The following is a 14,345-nucleotide window of genomic DNA, read 5'->3' as shown; positions in this document are numbered from 1 at the left end:
TGAAAATGGATATTGGGCAAAGCGTAACGAAGGTAATAGCCCGTTGGCGCGTGCTCAATCGCTCCCTGGACCCTGTGGCTGTCCAGTTCTTACAACAGGTACGCCAGATGGTGTGCTCTTCCCATTTTGCGAGACGGTAACCGAAGTACATAGAGGAACAAGTCGTGGATGGCTGGTCTGATTGACCTCGCGAATCCCCAGCTTCCTATTGAATCAGCATAATGTTATCTGATGCAGTTCTAAAAATAAGTTTCGATCAGATACCTGAATTCAATTGAGTTTTTGCTTAACCTTTTATAAGAGACTATATTATAGTAGAAGATGATTTTCACGGGTTTATTCTTGGGTTTGTACAATGTTTTATACGCTGGTGCTTGCTAGGGTCGATGGAGATTAATTCTGCGCTGCTATGGTGCTTAGGCGTGAATTCCTCTTTCTATGGTTCGTGATACGCCCTGCTGAATGGTACAGCCATTAATCTTGCGTGGATACCGCATGTTGATTATCAGGTGTCGAAGTTTTTAAAATTCTATTGCATTATACATAATTGAGTTAATGCTCAAATTATAGTAATTGTTCTATACTAAACATAGGGTTACTGCTCCCGGACTTCATCTCATAGCTCCGATATTGGTCTCACGAAAAACAAAGCAATGAAAAGGTATTTGATTTGTTTATTATTTTTGTGATTTTTTTCAGCAGTGAGCACGCTTGTTAGCAAAAAGAAGCGACGAAATTGGTGCCGTATTTCTTTGTTTCGCGATGAGATGAATATATGTACAGTGAGATGGAAAACGGAACAGTTCCCCTATGTTGTATTGATTTGTTGGAAATTAGGAAAGTGAAGAAATCATACATAAATGATATACATACAGTAGTGGAAATAAAAAAAAAAGATTAGCAATACAAAATAGTCAATAATAGGGATGAAATCTTCATTATAATATTGCATACTGGTTTGATTGTGTACTCATCAATGAATGCTTAATGCTATTATGACCATAAATTCAAAACAACCCCATGTAGATAGGAAAACAAACAAACATTATATGAATTTATGGACAGTACTGGTATGCAAGCAATAATATAGACTTTTCAGTTAAAAATAATAAGAAACACAGCTCTTGTTCGGCATCTAATATCAAACAGTTAATACTATTAATTACTAGTTGATTTGTCGAACTTCGTCACTAATAGCACTTTCTTGTATTCACAATTTAAATTTTGACGTATGGAAGCCCCACCTTCGAAACATTTCTTGTCTTCAATGATATCCACCTGCAAAATTGGGTTTCATTTCCATGATTAGTTCTCAAGTTATGTAGAAATTTATGTTTCATTTGCATAGGAGCCCCCTGCCAAGGAGGGGATAGTTCCCGAATTACCATAAAAACATTTCTTGTCTTCAAAAATCTCCAAATGCCAAATTTGATTTCACACTTAACTTTTCAAAAGGACCCAAGTAACATTTTTCAATAAATTTATTTGAATAGTGCAATAAACAGACTAATATGAAAGGTTTTGTTTACAGTACTCAAAATAAATCAAGAAAAAAATTTTACTTACGTCCTTTTGAAAAGTTTGGCGAGATTTGATCGATATTCGAACCATGGCCCAATTTCCGTAGACTTGCTGGAGAAAAAGCCTGGTTTTCGGCACACACGTAGGCTTACTTGCAGGTTTAGGAACCGAATAGAAAGGAATAGGGAACCGCGATGGAGGTTTTAAAACAAAAACAGCGAGGTCCTAGATGTCCAGTTTTCACACTAACTCCTTTTAACTTTATGTTCCACCAACTTCTTCAATTTTCCAACTTCTCTGCTAACTAAAAAACTTTTTCTGCCTCTCAAATCAACCTTTCCTTTCGACAATTACCAGGCTAATAATTTGTCATTATTGTGACCGTTGACCCCAAGCCTCTGGCTGTTGACCCGCTGTCGCCCATGAATTTCGCCACATGAGTTCGCCACCCCCATGACGTTCGATGTTCTCCTCGGCATCCCTGGTGGTGAGTAGCGGTAGCACTGTAGTCCTTCCATTTGGAGTGTAGTGGTTTGTGGTAGTAGTTGAGACGTTTAACATTAAACAACTACAAACGTTTACTTATTTTTTAAACAATTAAAATGAATACTACAAAATGCGAAAATCTCACCAATCTTGGACAACACACTGACACTTGTTACACACTTTCATGCAAGGGCCCCATACGCCTGTCACTGGCGAACAAAGCTCGTGTACTCTGCATCGAAGCTTAGAACCAGTGTTAGGGCGCAATCGTTAATGCGAACATTTTTTTATTCGGTAAGTTACTGCAAATAAATTCTTTTTCGAGTTCGAGTTCGAGAAATTTGCTGTATATTTTCTGATTTAAAAGTCAGAAATGGTACGATTTGATTTCTGTCTTTCTTGTACCAACATTAGTATTTAGTTAAGAAAATTATTTTGAGCTTTTTAGTGGAATGTCTTCACTTGTCATAGGACGAGTTTGTACAGTCCCGTTTGGTTCCACCACTTGGTTGTGCCTTGGCGGATGCGTGTTTTGGCCTCAGCAGTGGGGTCGTCCTCAGTGTCTCGTACTTGTAGTCAAATACGAGACACTGAGGACGACCTTACTGTTGAGGTCGAGATACGTGTCTGCCGGGACACAATTGGGTGGTGGAGTTGAATGGGATTGTGCAGACTCGTCTTATGACAAGTGGATTAGTATTTAATAATTCCTTATGGGCTTAGATCTGTGTGCTCGTTTATCTTTTGATTCGAAAGCTCATTCCATAAGTATGATTTTAATCAAAAGACAAATATTAACAATATAAATATTAAAATATGTATCAAAATATTCAAAATATATTATTAAAATCGTTCATAAAAAATAACTGAGAAGGATTGTTTTTAAAAGGTATATCATATTTGTTGCAGAACAAACAGTTCATCCTTTTTATTCAAGAGACTGATATTACAATTAAATCCGTTATTTTCAATTAAAATTGTATGGCCTCTGAATTCCATCTTAAGTAAACAAATTATCTGTTGCATTTTATAACATATTGAATAAATTATTAGGAAATGGGATAAAACCGTGTACACTAATTCACAGAAAAAATCCTATTTATTGCCATAAAAGTCTGCAAGTCTGTTGTAACTGCAATACCGAGTCACTGCTACGGAGCATCCAATGATTTTTTTTTAATTATTGTTTCTTGAAGAATTATGGAGCATTCATGATCTTAAAACAAGATGATCAAAAATAAATTTGTTTATGCATCATATGAAAATGTGACAGCATCATACACTTTGCGTTAGTTTTTATGTGTAAGAATGTAAATATACTCTTTTTACTGTGTTTTTATTTTTTTTGTTACACATATATTTTTTATTTTTTACTTTTTTGCTTTTACAAGTCATCAATTGTAAGGGAGGTCGGGTTTTTTTCTTTTTTGGAAGGGATGTTGGTTTTGATGCACATAGTTGGGTTTGCCATTGGAGGGTGTTTTTTATGAGGTGTGCGAGGGAGAGTTCGGCTGCCGGTGGGACTTGAACCCGTACTATTCCATTAAGAACACGGACGTATTACCAATTATACAACAGCTGCCCTTGCGAGAAAGCTGTCCCATAACCAGCTAATAACGGTGGCATATGAGTCAATTCCCCGTATCCATCGAATCCTACTTTAGCAATATTTCTAATCTTTTCTCTCTACCCAACTATGTGTATCGAAATTGAACAACAGTCGATCGCGTTTGAATCACAAACATGTGCTTCTGCCTGTCGTATTGAGGCGGGTTTGCTTCTGCTACGACAATAGAATTCATTTGTTGATCAAAATCATTATCATATCAGGGGGGAAGGGGAATTTAATTTCTTTTTGCTCTTTTTTCGTTTCAGAGAGCGAGCAAAGGCGCTTAAACCTAGGCTATTAGCCAGGGCAAGGCTAATACCTTCGCCCCATCCGAAGAAAATCATCGGCAAGGATAATGGAGTGACATAAATTTCTTAGCAAAGTCACTCCCAACGTATTTCCACAAATTTTCTATCATTTGCTTATAATGATACTCCTAAACCACATACCCTACCCACCATCCAATTCCTTGACATCTATGAGGGCGTCGGTGAGTCGCTGGCCTCTCGTTAAGTAGATGTTATATCATCATTTCCCTCCCTTTCCTAGTAACGGAGAAGATGGGCGTGGCCGGCAATGATAGCTTTCATGTTTTATCATTTTGGACCCCCAATTGGATTTGCAGTGAATCCCAAATGGAAATCCATAAGCAATTGGGGTAAGAAAGGTAAAGAATATACATGACAACTATCAGTATGCAATCTACGAAATACTCCGTTACAACGCAACGCAACGCAACGCAACGCATTATTTGTTTATTGCTGATGAAGCACGCTTTAGCCTATTCCGTCAGTAGGTTAACGAAAGCTCTCAGCAAATCTGTTTCTGGAATCAACTAGTATTGCATTCAGTCATTGACATCTCACAAAAATGTATTCAGACCGTTTGAGACTAAGTTAGTTCGTTCTGCTTTGTGCGGCCGAGTAACAGTAGTCATTGTCTATAAGAAAAACTGGCACGCATCATTCATCAGAGTGCTTCCAGATCCTACCGACTAATTGATGATTTTTCCTGTGGGTTTTGTGGATACGAAGACGTTCTTCAAAAAGCTAAAAACTCCTACCAATAACTAGTTGCATGGACGTGGCCGGTGCCGTTACTGAGCGTTTGGATATTTGAGTCACAGAAACTTGCACACAGAGATCCGTTGAACAATCCCAGTCAATCATTCAGTTGATTCTTTGTGCAATTTCACTGATTCTGGTAGCAACCATTGATATGTGTATTCTACTATTAAGTCAAGGCTAAGCTAGCTAAGCTATGCTAAATGTTCTGTAAATTGCATAAGGATCGTCACACTTCACACAACCCTTCATCCCCCTCTAAGCGTTACGTAATTTCTGGACGCTTCCTAAAATACTTCGGTGCCTATTGTTCTAGGCTAAACAGGCTGATGACTTTATGAGAAGTGTTTTTTTGTATATGAACAAAGAATTTCTATTCGCCAATTTTAAGCTTAATTGGTCTTAAATACCCGCCCTTGGATATAATACAACAAAACCTAGCTAAGCATCATTTTCTCAGATGGGCTGAAAAATAATTAAATGAAGAATTAAAAAATAATCAAAGATCGCAGTTAAGGTTCCTTCTGACGTGTGCGGCTTCTATTGTATCCAACAATCCAACTGTGATTGTAATAAAAAAAACTTCTTTCCTACTATGCTTCACCAGAAGTTTATCAGTTTCATACGCTTGATGTCCGAACTCGAAACAGTTTGCGCACTTTTACTTAATGGGTAATTTCCTCGGTTAATCTGCTTCACGTGGGGTAATTATCGGAAGGAATGTTCTTTACATCTTTATGCATTTGCCTCGTCTTTCTGTTTAATTGCTCAAACGAACACCAAAATCCGCCAAAATAGAATTGAAAGTACACACTTTAAAGCGAAAACCCCTTTGTTAATATTCAACAGAAAATTATGCGAGGTGAAAAAAGATATTAACAACCTCTTTAATGAGTAGCATATAAATAATGTATACATAAGAAATAAACAACAGTAAATTCGGACAAAAACTCGAGCCGCCCTCTTGAAATTATGTTAAATGTGATATTGGGCGAAGGTCAACTTAATGATCGTTTAATATGTTGCTTCCTAGAGAGTTCTCTAGTAGGTAGCAGAATGTTTTCTTAGCAAGATGAGGACTTCTCAACACACCTTGAATATTCATCAATGAATAAAAACGTACTTTGAACAGTAGTTGCGCTTGAGAATCTTTGTTCGTTTTGATGCTGCATTTCTTATGTTAATCAGTTGTATACATCACATATAAACAACCACCCAAAGTTTTCCCAAATCAAGAGTTAAACGTTGAGATCAATCCACCAAGCTGCGATAATGCACTCGGTGACCTCTTCTTGGCTGACGCCTGCTGACTGGATGATGTATTTATTCTGGCGCTTAAATGAGAAACTATGACACTGAGCTGAAGAAAAAACCGTTACCGCATTTCAGATTGTAAAACCGCGACACGATCATTTTGGCTTGCAAGGCATACTTTTTTTGACTGGATCGGAACGAGTGCATAAAAGTTCAGATGCAAATATAGCACTCTTTTTGTTTTTCGGAAATTGGGCAATTGCATTTATGCGTACCGTTAGTAACGGTCCGTTACAGTAATCTGAGCTTTAATGCATAAAGGAACCAAGGGATTTAGTGGTTTTATGCGAGGCTACAAAGCAGCATCGAGAAGACGATTACCAAAAGCATAAGAAATTTTTGGTTCAACTTTTTTAAGACTTACTTATGACTCTATAGCTACAACAATTATTTATTTTTGCAATTCTCGAAGAAAAGGATATTTGAAGTTTAAAAAAAGGAAAACGATACTGAGGTCTCAATAGAATATGCAGATAGCTTTGTGGGATATTCGAAGTTATTGGAGATCACACGAACTTATTTCGTTATTAGATCCGAGTAAGTAGTTACATGAATCTAGATTAATTTGTTTAGTGATATGAGCTATGTCCAAGTAACGTTTTAACTTCATTTCATTTATTTAGCAAACACATCAAAATATTTAAAACTGTATAAACAATTGGCCACAATCCACAGTAGAATGAGGTCCACCCTTGGATGCGCCCCATGTTCGTCACGTTAGAGTTGGGTTAGCTCAGTGATTCATTCATCAACCCCACACAAAGTTCTCTTGCACAACGCCAAAAGCAATCCCAAGCACTCATCTCCCGAATATCCCGAGTGCTTACAACATGGTAAAAGTTTTATGATTGCAGTTTCTTCTGGAGCCCGAACTTCCACAGATGATATGCGTATATTTTTCGTAAACGAAATCCTCGACCATCTCGAAGGTGTTTCCGTCGATCGCAACATTGCTTCTTGGGCGGTTCCGCCCATTACCGCTTTGAAGCATTCACCTCAAGTTTCAGATGGGTTTACAGATCTGACACCATTTCAAATGCTGGACCATCCGTGGAACAATCAAATTGACTGGATCTATTGAAAATCGTACCTCGGATATTACACCCGATTTTTCGCATTTCACCTTCTAGCTATTGAACAACAGACACGAAAGTTCATCACTTTGTCGTAGTATCCAGCAGGATTCAAACGAACTGGAGTGTTCATCCGAGATTGTGCACATCATTCATCGTTGCTTTTATCCATCTTCCCGGGAAGCTTTTCTCGTCCATGATTTTCTATACTGCCGTGAATCGCAAGTCAGTCTTATCTGTATATGGCATCCATATACAGATAGGACTGACTTGCGATTCACGGCAGTATAGCTCTATGCTTTTGTATGCCGTCTTGGAATAGATAAACAAATGTTGCGTCCCTAGTAGCCTTGCGAGCAAAGGCGAAGGATTGCCAATCCGGAGATGGCGAGTTCGATTCTCGGTCCGATCTAGGATGTTTTTGGGTTGGAAACTTTCTCGACGGAAAATCGAGTTTTGTCTGTTCCGCGCCCGTTTATATTGTGCCTCGTTTTCCCTTGTGCGGTGTTACAGCAATCTAGCCCATGCTCCATTCTTCTCCTCAACCATCTGCTCACATTCGCCGTCATACCAGTCGTTTCTCTGATCCGGGGCACCGTGCCTAGTGCAGCGGTTGCGGTGCTTCCAATGGCGGATCGAATATCTCTCCAGCCATCTCCAACAGACGCTGCGCCTAATTGCTCTTCCGTTGGGAGTGCCACTTCCAGCTGCTGCGCATAGTCTTGAGCTAGTCTACCGTCTTGTAGCCGCACAATGATAGGCCGCGGTGTTCTTCTACGACGCGTGTTGTACACCGTCGAGAGTTTTGAGCGCAGGCATACTGCAACAAGGTAGTGGTCAGATTCAATATTCGCACTGCGGTAAGTGCGGAGGTTCGTGATGTCAGAGAAGAATTTACCGTCGATTAGAACGTGGTTGATTTGGTTTTACGTTTTTTTTTGGTTAGGTGATTCCCATGTGGCCTTGTGGATATTTTTGCGGAGAAAGAAGGTGCTTCGGGCTACCATTCCGCGGGAGGCTGCGAAGTTTATGCATCGTTGGTCGTTATCATTCGATACGGTGTGCAGACTATCCGGTCCGATGACCGGTCTATACGTTTTCTCCCTTCCTACCTGTGCGTTCATGTCGCCGACGACGATTTTTACGTCCCACTACTGTGGGCATGCATCGTATGTCTGCTCCAACTGTGCGTAGAATCGTCGGGTCTCCCTTCGTGTGAGATGATGCTATAGTTGAAGAAACGGCCTTTTATTCTCAGCTTGCACATCCTTGCGTTGATTGGCTGCCACCCAATCACACGTTGGCGCATCTTACCCAGCACTATAAAGCCGGTTCCCAGCTCGTTGGTGGTGCCACAGCTTTGGTAGAAGGTAGCCGCTCGATGCCCGCTTTTTCACACTTTCTGTCCTGTCCAGCAAATCTCCTGTAGCGCCACGACGTCGAAGTTGCGGGGATGTAATTCATCGTAGATTATCCTGTTGCAACCTGCAAAGCCTAGCGACTTGCAATTCCATGTTCCAAGCTTCCAATCGTGATCCTTTATTCGTCGCCTAGGTCGTTGCCGATTATATCGAGTCGCATTATCTCTTATATTGCTCGTAATTATTGGTTTTCCAGGCGGCTTTTTGGGCCTGCGAAAACCTCCTGTCTCGTCGGAGGGCCGTCGTGTCAGGTCTGTTTTGTGCAAGGGACTGAAGAGAAGGCTGATACGCCTACCCACCATTCATTCAATATGGCGCACAATGTTTCTGTTTTAATTTCGTTTAATTCATGAAAACATAACTTCGGAAGTATCGACGAGCTATTTTTCGACATAAAGAAGCCATACAAACACAAAAGGCTCGATTCGAGGCTCGATGTACCTCAACTAATTGCAAGTTTTCGCCAGGAGAAGTTAATTGCCGATAATTAGCACCAGCTGCGTACGAACCAATCACCCGAAATGAGCGCTGAACTCGGGTATACTACCAAGAAACTGGGTACCAAAAACAGAAGTACCAAAAACGATGTTGGGTAGAGTGCCATTGTACCGCGGATGACAGGCGTTTCACCCTCCTGGTTTTGTGTCCCACCTGACACGGTCGCTTCGGTGCTGCCTACTTGCACATACATGCAGCTTTTTATAGGAATTTAACTGGGCCCAATGTCAAACCTCACCACATCCTAGGCAAGCCCCACAACTCGCAGATGGCCTGGGGGGATCGTCAAGCCCTTGGACATGCTGCCCACAAGATTTAAATGTTATAGAGATGTAAATTGAAGGGACCGAGAAAACCCATCGACATTAAGAGAGATATCGAGATGTAGAGCGTCGACTGTAGCAATTCAATTCAGCACTTCATCAAAATGCTAATAACTTCGTCGGGTAACCTCTAATCTTTTCGCGTTTTTCAGCATAACATTTTGTATTATTAAATTCTACGAGAGTTAAATCAGTAGCATAGTTCTTCATCGTAAATGGTGCCATATAGCACAAAACTACTATTCTTCGATGCTTCTTCATACATTTTTCCGTATGAATTTAGCACCGCCCAAACACTGATCGATTTGGCTGAAATTCTGTCTAGAGCATCAGGACATCAAATAAAACGGAATAAGCGGTGGCCCATCAAAAAACTTAAAATAAGCCACCCTAGTAAGCATATTAAGAATTTCAAAATAAATATTTTACACTTTTTGTAATCCTAAGTTCAACTGGTCGGGGCTCTACATGGTTCTACCAGTTCTATTCAAAGGCTCATAATTTTCTTCGTTTATAGTGGGAAAACTGAGAGAGCGTTTTTTGTTTAAAGCGTTTTATTTGATTTGGAAAAATGATGTTTTTTTATCGAAAAACGGCCGTAATTTTATAAATAAACGAGATAGGTCCATGGATTTTCAACAAAAAGGTGTTCATTTTAAAGTTCTAAATGTGACCCATACCCATACCACAGGGTGGCCACCGAACCGGGAAAAACGGGAAAAGCGGGAAAAAGACGGGAAATTGAAGTCACCGGGAAAAAAAGCGGGAAAAACCGGGAATTCAGGACATGAACCGGGAAAAAATATTTTTTGGCAACTTACATTCAAAATTCTTCAAAGTTTTTAATGAAGTTGATACAAAAGGGAAAGATTTACTCTTTAATATTCATGAGGTATAAAAAATAAGTATCTTTTTCCCAGATCCAATTTGTGTTGTCACTAGATCATTTTGATTCCAATTTCTAGTAAGCGGCTTTTTGACTGACTTGTGATATTTTAAGGAAACGGAAATTATTTTAAATCAATTCGTGTGTATATTTGTTGTAGGATATCCTCAGTTATGGGGTTGAGAGATATCCTATTGTATAGGACCTATACGATTAATGGTCAACTAAATCTGTTCAACATAAACTTGCTTACAAATGTCAGTACTTTTTTCGCGCTTGGTGTGATTTGGTAGAACCCCGGCCATATGTCATAAATATTATAATGTAAGGCATAAAAGCATAGAATCGAATATCAAGATATTCATTTCATTCGAATGAATGTTATTCCTCTAATGTCCAAGCTTGCCTTTGTACTTCTGTTATTTGTATGTGATTTCCAATTGAACAGAATTCGAAAATAAATGAATATGGTAAATAATATATATTTTAATACATGTTCAAGAGTTGTTTGGAATTATATTTGAGAATTCTACAAACCATTGAAAATGATAATTTTTTAATACTACGTGAATATGTCTGTAATATTGTAAAGAGTAAAATATCTTTAGTTTAGTATTTTTCCACAACTAACGTAATATAATAGAAGGTTATGATGGTGAAAGAGATACTCTAAGACAGTTTTTTAATTTGTTATACGGGGATTAATGAATAAGTTCCAAAGCTTAGGACATTTCAATATACTAATATTGAATTAGGACGTTCAAAGTTTTCAATAAAAAATCCAAGACTTTCTAGACATTAATTCTAGGAATTCAAAAAGTAAAATTGAATAAATTACGAATGGAATGTTTTGATTGCCTAAAATGTGTTTAAATCTTTTTTTAGAAAACTGAATAATTATTTTGATCGGAAACGAAGATTGTCTTCGCGTTAAATCTGTGTTCAAATTAGTTGTTTAAAAATTCTGTATTTTTTAAATAAAGTAGCGCCAATTACTAGAATGAGGTTATACAGTGATTTACTTACTTCATTGCTAAGTTTAAAACTGTGATTAAATTTAATTTACTAGAAAGAACTGTGTCTTTCCTCATACATAATTTTGCGATGATTTAAAAAATAACTGATGGAACTCATGAAGGTATTCTTTGAAATAGATCAAAGTGAGAGCTGAACATTAAAAAGATGTCGGCTATACTATAAGATACTATACGTTTTATTGCTTTCTGTAAACATTATGCTCTAAGAGGGAAGAACCATACTAGACTGGCATGCAATTTCCATTGTCACTGTCAGAAACTAACAAAAGTTGTGCATGCAAGAAAAAAAATACAAATTTTCTGCACCTAATAAAAGAATCAAATAATTGTAACTAGGTGCCAATGTAGAATTACAATACGATATTGATTAAAACTGCATGGCACAATCGTATAACACGTTGTTGGTAATTTAATGTATCTATTTCAAAGGTTCGTTACAAATTATTAATTGCTTCAATATAAAACTGGCCTCCAGTTTGGTCAGAAAATAAAATATCAAGTAGTATACAAATTCTCACCATGATTTTTTTTCATGTTAAATTTAAACCGGGAAAATTTGACAAAAATTACCGGGAAAAGCGGGAAAAAACCGGGAATTTGAAAATCGACTTTCAGTGGCCACCCTGATACCATCAATATATCTAAATAAAACCGATTTTCGTAAAGTAAAGAAACGTTTGATCGATCAAAGTAGGCTGATCGATAAAGCGTTTTTTGACGTTAAAGCAGGGTTTGCAGAAATCGCTCTCAATAGATAACGAACAACGATAAAAGAGAGACAAAAACTGTTCCGAATCATAACAAGCCATGATAACAAATTTATCAAACTTGTATACAAGTGCGAAAAAAACAGAATCGGATAGGCAGCCCCCACAGAAAAATGGTGATTTTCGCTTTGTTTTCGCTCTTTTCGTGTTGGTTATTGCACAGCTGTGTAGAACAAGTTGAAATGCATCATCAGAGCCAGTGCTCCCCACATTTGGAGCTTTCTAAAAGAAATTTATCATGGGGTATAACATCCCGAATCAGTTCACTATCATGACAGCTTGCGAAAAAAGTTTCTCGCGGTATGCTACATATCGTATATGTATACAGAGATGATAAGTGAGAGACTTGCTCTTTCTCTTTAGGATTCAATCCCTGCGTTAAAGGTTCATTTGTAGAATTAACGTAGTACGTAGTAGTAATAAAAATTCAGTAACTCGCCATTTTCCTTTCTTTGTTTTCTCCTATTGTCGATACCGGAATAATGCAACTAAAACAAGTTAGGATCGTAACAAAAATTACAATTATGATAAAACATAGAGCATTGTGTCGGTTCAGCTCGTGCGAGGATAGTAGTGACGCTATATGTTTAAATTCAAACTGAATGTTTACATACGTGTTGAGACAGCCATGTCTTTAGTATGTGATGCTAAACATCAAACAGAAAATCAGGCTACTATGCATATTAATGGTAGTAGTGAAGTAGCCTGGTTTTCTGTTTAATATGTAGCATTTAAAACGCGTCACTTTTGAAGCATAGCTTTTGTTACCAGCCTACCTTGTTTTGATTACATGTTTTCGGTATCGCCAGTAAGAGAAAGCGAAGATGGCCGGTGGTAAGTTACTGAATTGTTTTTATTGCTATTACGTTAAAAGCAATTCTCGATTTGGTGTGAAAATTTCAGTGAATTGCTACAAAGCTCGAAAGGTTATGGGGAAGGCAAGTAATAGGGAAAATGAGCATTTCTTTGAACGCAACACATTTTGGCTGAATATGTTCTAAACGTTAAGGGAACTTCCGGAATGGAAAACCTCGAAAAGGCGCCAGTCTTCTTCAAGCACGAGATCAAAGTTGTAAAAAGGGGGTGGGTGGTGGTAGAAAATTGTTTATTTCGACGTTATGTAATTTGCAAATGAACCCTACTTTGATCGATCAAACGTTACTTTCCTTACGAAAATCAGTTTTATTTGAAAATATTTTTACATATTGATTTTTGAGGAGTATTTTGTATGGATCACATTTATAACTTTGGCCGTAAAAAGCAAGCAGTCTTGATGTGGACATAGGGTAAAAGACCCAATAGTGGAGGTAATAAGCATGCGCCATTACTATTTTATTACTCACATCTAAACGATACTTCATTTCACTTACCTTTAGAGTGTATCTAGAAGCTCGTCAACTTTGTTTTATGAGAAATATGTTCCCATCGCAAAGAAGCCTATCATTGTTGCCTGAAATCAATCCTCCAATTATTGGTACAATGTTCCAATAGTTGTGGTGTTTTTTGTTTCGTGTTCCTATAGTTGCGAATCCCATTGTTTTCTTACGGGACTCGCAACTATAGGAACACTACCGCAACTATTGGTGCAAAGGCCAGTAAAAAATAAGGTATTTGAGGCTTATTTACCGATTTCAAGTGTATTCCTGAGCTGTTGTCATCTGTTTCGTATCGTGACAGTTCGCCTAATTGATCAACAATGTGGGTTGCTACGTTTGATATGTAGATTTGCTAAAAACTACACTACCGCAACTATAGGAGCAACCACGACTATCGGAACTTTTACCCTACTTATTGAAATTTTATCACCAAAACTGTGACTCGTACGAAACATATGCTCTCCTGTCATAACATTTGATATAGCCATTATCAAAAATACATTTGAGATCATAAAAAATTCAGTGAACTGTTTCGATATAAGAAAACTGTTACATTTTCCATCAAACTGAAATAATTATCTCGATTTTTTTTCGCTTACGGACGTGGTAATTATAAACAATCACAAAAGTAAGAATCTTGTCAATCAGATTTTCGTTCCAGAAAAGTAATCAAATGGCTTGAAAAACAAAACGTTCAATCCATAAAAAAAATCCATAGTTTTTAAACTTGGTACCAACTCTCACCAATCCGCTTAGGATAGCAACGAACACTTAACTAGCAATCCCATTTTTATAGAGCTCTATTAGGGTTATTAATCATAATATTAACTTTATCACTATAATTATTTACTAGCAACTCCACTTTATTTCTTAATGATATATGGAGATATTTCTCTTGAAAGCGAAACATTAGTATGACGTATGTTACAATTTCTTTAAGGAGAACAGAGTTTAATGTTAATCGAAAACT

The 14,345-nt window shown here is 37.8% G+C and overlaps 1 protein-coding gene across 2 annotated transcripts in view; it reads right to left on the bottom strand.

Annotated features, from left to right (window-relative positions):
- LOC134218233 (early growth response protein 1) overlaps nt 1-14,345 on the bottom strand; it is a 37,773-nt gene that overhangs the window by 22,352 nt on the left and 1,076 nt on the right. The gene's annotated exons all lie outside the window — the stretch shown is intronic.

This window comes from Armigeres subalbatus, chromosome 2, assembly GCF_024139115.2.
Source record: "Armigeres subalbatus isolate Guangzhou_Male chromosome 2, GZ_Asu_2, whole genome shotgun sequence".
NCBI lineage: Eukaryota > Metazoa > Arthropoda > Insecta > Diptera > Culicidae > Armigeres > Armigeres subalbatus.
Note: the sequence above shows the minus strand (reverse complement) of the source record. Positions and strands in the feature narration are given on the sequence as shown.